The sequence below is a fragment of the Vombatus ursinus genome, unplaced genomic scaffold (assembly GCF_900497805.2).
Source record: "Vombatus ursinus unplaced genomic scaffold, bare-nosed wombat genome assembly UNPS02014874.1, whole genome shotgun sequence".
Taxonomy (NCBI): domain Eukaryota; kingdom Metazoa; phylum Chordata; class Mammalia; order Diprotodontia; family Vombatidae; genus Vombatus; species Vombatus ursinus.
In genome coordinates this window covers 2811534-2817362 of record NW_020954652.1, presented here as the reverse complement: position 1 = coordinate 2817362, position 5829 = coordinate 2811534, and the positions used below count along the sequence as shown (strand labels likewise).

At 39.9% G+C, this 5829-nt stretch overlaps 1 protein-coding gene across 3 annotated transcripts in view; it reads right to left on the bottom strand.

The window, feature by feature from the left end:
* DCN (decorin) overlaps nucleotides 1-5829 on the bottom strand; it is a 53514-nt gene that overhangs the window by 17532 nt on the left and 30153 nt on the right. The gene's annotated exons all lie outside the window — the stretch shown is intronic.

Sequence of the window (5829 nt, the reverse complement as noted above, 5' to 3'; positions counted from 1 at the left end):
CTTCTTCTTCTTCTTCTTCTTCTTCTTCTTCTTCTTCTTCTTCTTCTCCTCTGAATTAACCTTTTTTAAAATTTCTTTTAATTTCTATCCACCATTCCTGAATCTTCCATAATAGTCTAAACAAAACAAAGTTGTTTCCTTCTCGATGTCAGCCATTCAAATACTTGGAGAGAGTTATCACATCCCCTCTGAGTCTTCTCTGAGACAAACATAGTTTTTTCAATCAATCTTTATATGACATAGACTTAACGCCCCTCACCACTAGGAGGCAACATGGTGCAGCTGGAAGTCCAGAAAACATGAGTTCAAATTCTGCTACAGATACTTGCTAGCTCTTTGACCACGGACAAGTTATTGAACCACAATGGGCCTCAGTTTCCACAAATGTAAAACAAAGCAACTGGGCTTGATGACCTCCAAAGTCTTTTCCAGTTCAACATGGATGACCTTTCTGGTCATCCTCCTCTGGTCCTATACGGAGAACTGATCCCAAAAAGAAGAGGTCTAATGAGAGCAGGGACTATCACCTTCTTATTCCTAGAAGTTGCTCCTTTTTCAATATAATCCAAGATCAAATTATTTGTTGGCATTGTTGTTGCTTTGGGTTGTCGTGTCATATCATGTTAAGCTTTCAAGCCACTGAGAACTTTCCACATATTTCTCAGACCTGCTGTCTAACCATGCCTAACTTGTCTTGAGTTTGTCGAGTTGTTTTGTATATGTGTGTGTTTTGTGTGTGTGTGTGTCCAAGTGTAAGACTTAATACACAACTCCTTATTAAGTGTCATCTTATTCGATTTAGTCTGATTGCTCCTACCTCCCAAGATTCTTTTTCGATCCTGACTCTGTCACTCAGGGGTTCCTTAGTCATTCCTCCAAGCTTTGGGTCTTCTGTAAGTTTGATGTACGTCCATCTAGCGGTCTTTCTGTTAACCCCCCAAGCTGTAACCCTTTTCTTTTCTTTCTTTCTTTCTTCCTTTTTTTTTTTTGAGGCAATCAGGTTTAAGTGACTTGCCCAGGGTTACATAGCTAGTAAGTACCTGAGATAACATTTGAACTCAGGTCCTCCTGACTCCAGGGCCAATGCTCTATCTGCTGCACCACCTAGCTGCTCACTGAAACCGTTTCCCAACCACCCACTCTATGTATTATCTACACTGATCCTTTTGTGAAGTAAGCAGAAATCATATACAGGGGAAGCTGACCAAGAGGTTCAGTAACTCAACCAAGGCCAGTAAGTGGGAAGGCAAAGCTAGAACTCAAGTGTCTTGACTCATGGGACCATAGGGGCACAGGTGGAGAACTGGAGGAGATTTCAGGGGCCAGCTGGTCCATTTCCTTCATTTTACATCAGAGGGAACTGAGGCCCGGGGACTTAATTAAGTGGCTTGATTAATTCCTAAATCTGGTGCTCTTCCCACATAATGCAGGCCTTTCAAGAAAAAGTGAAGTTATTTTTATGAAAGGTATGACATAATGAGCTTAAATGTATGAACCCATCATTTCAGTATTCTAAATATGGAGAGGAATAAGATAATTGCATATAATAAAGGATTCACAATAGGCTGGAAGTTTCTTCGTTGTTGCTGTTCAATTATTTCAGTCAAGCCCGACTCTTCATGACCTAGTTTGGGGTTTTCTTGATGGGGATACTGGAGTGGTTTGCCATTTCTTTCTCTGACTCGTTTTACAGCTGAGGAAACTGAGGCAAACAAGGTTAAGTGACTTGCCCAGGGTCACATAGCTAGGAAATATTTGAGGCCAGATAGGAATTCAGGTCTTCCTGACTCCAGAGCCAGACCTCTATCCACTGTGTCACTTAGCTGCCCTAAGTTTCTTTTGGACAGAGACTATTTGTTCATTTATGATCCGCAATACTTAGGACAGTGCAGGATCATAAAGCCACAGATTTCAAGCTAGAAGGGAACTCAGAGATATTCTCATCCACCACTTTCATTTTATAAAAGCCAAGAAAGAGACCCAGATAGGTTATGTACTTGTCCAAGGTCACGCAGACAGTAAATATCAGAGGTGGAATTTGAACATAGGTCCTCTGCTTGTAGCACCAAGCTGTCTTTCAGTTGGACATAACTAAAATGACAGAGCAGCAGAATTGTTGCATTCCCCTGTATAATATAAGTTCCTTGAAGCATCCATGACCTAGAGATAGGGTGATATACTTGGAGTCAGAAAGACTTGAGTCTGAATCCTGACTTTGACATTTACCAGGCATATGACCCGTGTCAAGTTTATCCCTTTGTAGACTTCACCCTTCATCTATAAAAAAGAGGTGGTCTACCTCTATGATCTCCAAAGTACCTTCCAGTTAAATCTAGGATATTTGAATTTAGAAATCATTTCATTTTTTTTGTTTTTTTTTTTTTTTGTTTGTATTCCCAGTGCCTGGTACATAATTGTTGATTAACAAATGCTGGTTCAACAATTAAGTGAAAGATTATTGAAATGAAATGTGTCTATTCTCTAAGCTGACCACAAGTTTCAAGTTCACAAGGCTATAAATATAGAAATGGAAGAGAAATTAGGACTCATTAAGCATAATTCTAAAATGTGACTGCAACCCCAACTAGTTAATTTTGATTCTTGTTAGAAACTTAGTTTAAAGGCAGACTGAAGTCGTAATTCAATTCTAGAATGAGGTATGGGGCAATAATCTATTGAGTTAAATTATCCAAGCTCTTTGTTGCTCTTCCATTAGACAAATAAACAAGAGTTATAGATCTTTGAGGAATGTCCGGGAAAGGTTCCCATGGAGAACATAATTGGATCTTTGAGACGAGAAATAAACATTCTGAGATACTTTTAAAAAAACAAGAGCTTCTTCCTTTGTTACAAAGTTTAAATCAGCAAGTGTTTATTGAGCATCACTCTTAATATTGGAGTAGGCTACAGAAAAATAGGAGCGTTCCAAACCACAAGAAGTCTATAACTTATCTGGGGAGACAAGTCAAAGAGAAAGGAAAAGATAAATAATGCAAGCTTAGAACTTCTATGGGGATTTGCTGAAGGGAGAAATCATTGTGAGCTGGGTTGGTTAGAAAATCTTTTACAGATTATATGGGACTTTAGTTGACCTTGAAATTTAACTAGGTAAGCTTTTGTTTTTTTGTTTTTTTCAGAAAGGCAAAAAGGCATTTTAGATGGGTGGGAATGATGCACAGAAAGATATAGAAAGGTGTAAGATACAATGGGGACTAGAAAAGTCAGATTGAAGCAATCTTGGATTCAGTTTGAGCTGTCATGGGAAATTAGACTGAAATAGTAGGTTGGGGGAGGGAGGAGGTTCTATGCTAGAGAGCTGGGCCTGGAGTCAAAAAGACCTGAGTTCAAATATGGCCTCATACACTTCCTAGCTGTGTTACCCTAGACATGTCAATTAACCCTGGTCACCTCAGTTTCCTCATCTGTAAGATTAGCTGGAGAAGGAAATGGTGAACCACTCCAGCGTCTATGCCAAGAAAACCCCAAATGGGGTCACAAAGAGTTAGACGCAACCAAAGCAAATCAGCAACAGCAGTCACATTTTAGAAGGGTGAGTTATGCTTAATGAGCACTAATTTTGCTTCCATTTCTATATTTATATCCTTATGAACTTGAAACTCATGGTCAACTTAAAGAATAGACACATTTCATTTCCATAATCTTTCACTTAATTGTTGAACCAGCATTTGCTAATCAACAACATTAGGCTAGGGTCAGAATGGAGAAGGCCATTGAAAAGAGAACAAGGAGTTTGGGCTTTATTTCAGTATAGTCATTGGGAGAAGCAGTATAGCACGATGCATGGCGAAGAGGCTTCAAAGGCCAGGAAGACCTGGGTTCAAATTTTACTTCTGACACATACTGGTAGTGTGACCCTGGGAAGGTCCCCTTAACCTCTCAGTGCCCTCGATAACTGTCTAAGACTAGAAGTTTCAAAAAAGGGACCAACCTGCATGGACTGAGGGAGTTTGCTCACCCAAGAATTCCCTACATTAATCAGATTATACGTCCAGGCCCTATCCCTATAGTTATTTAGTATGGTACAGGGGAAAGAGCCCTGAACTAAAATTTCCATGTTCTAAGTAATTTAATATTTGTTTCAAAATAGTTGTGATCCATGAAGAAGAGAGGGCCAAGAACCAAGCCTTGGGGAAGAGCCACATTTGCAGAGGGATGAATAGAAGATTCATTAAGTTTGTCACAAGATCATGGATTTGGGGCTGGAAAGGAGCTTAAAATCCATCTTGTCCAACATTCTTTTTACAGATAAGGAAACTGGGATCCAGAGAGAAAGTCCTTGTCCAAGATACTATCAGCAGTGTCAGAACTGAACTTCAAGGCCCAAGTCCTCTGGCTCCAAAGTCTCTTTGTCCCACACCCCATCCTTCCTCTCCCAAGTCCTTCCCCAAGTTAAGGTGGTCAGTATGTGAAAGTGAATCTGTGTTTCTTATCTTTTGTTCAATGGACGTATGCCAGAGTCAGCAAATTCACTTCCAAGGCTGTAAAATAGACTGAATGCTCTTCAACAAGAAATTAACCTTGGGAACATAAAGCCAGCACACATATAACGTATGATGAACTGGACAGTTGTTCCTGCATCATTGAAATTTTGTCATTAGCAATGACAAAAGAAAAAATAGATAAAAAATACAGATTAATCCAATCATTTCTAAATCATTTTCATTCTTCATCTTTTTTTTAAATTTTTTTACTTATTTTTAGTTTTCAACACTCATTTCCACAAGATTTTGAGTTCCAAATTTTCTCCGCATCTCATCCCTCCCCCCACTCCAAGATGGCATGCATTCTGAATACTCCTTCTCCTAATCTGCCCTCCCTTCTATCTCTCCCCCTCTTCTCTTATCCTCTTCCCCTTCAATTTTCCTGTAGGGCAGGATAGATTTCTATACCCCTCTTCATCTTATTTGGAGGGGGAGAGGAAAGACCTATGTATGTTGAGAACTCTCAGTTAGCAAGCTGACTATTCAAAATGCATAGTCAACAATTACTGTGCAAATTCTAGTCTTGAAGAATGACCTGAAATCACTGAGAAGAAAAAGGTATTGTCTAAGGTCATACAGCCAGGATGGATCAGAGGCAGGACTTAAGCCTAGGGCTTCCTGACTCTAAGACTGGCTTTGGCGCCATATTCCTTGTGCCACTTTGCAAAGGGGGAAATAATTATACCCATTCTAAGACTTGGGAAACAAAAGCCTGGGAAGACTATGACAGAGCAAAATGCCAAAGTAGAATAAGCAGAAGAGTTAAAAAAAATGGTAAGGGCATGAGATGCGTCCAAGGAGTGGAAGGCATTCTTATAGTTTAACAAATATGATGCTATGAAAGAGAAAAAGAGATAGAGAGACAGACAGACAGACACAGAAACACATAAAGAGAGATAGAGAAATAGTCAGAGACAGAAAGAGATAGAGGGAGGAAGGGAGGAAGAGAGACAGAGAGAGACAGAGCACAGAGACAGAGAAAGAGATGCAGAGAAAGATAAGAGCCCAAGACAGAAATAGAGACAGAAGGAGATGGAGAGAGGGAGAGAGAGGACAGAAGAGAGGAAAGGAGAGGAAGGGAGTGAGGAGGAGAGACAGAGAGATAGAAAGAGACAGGGAGAGATAGAGGAGATAGAGAAAGAGAGACAGAGAGAGAGAGAGGGAAAGAGAGAGTTTATTGAGGTTAGATGGGAAAGAATTGAGTATTTTTATGATTTTTTCACACAGTGTGTCTTTTATTTTACTTTGACTTTCAGGTCATCTTTTGAGGTCAGTTCAATTGTGTGTGTGTGTGTGTGTGTGTGTGTGTGTGTGTGTGTGTGTGTGT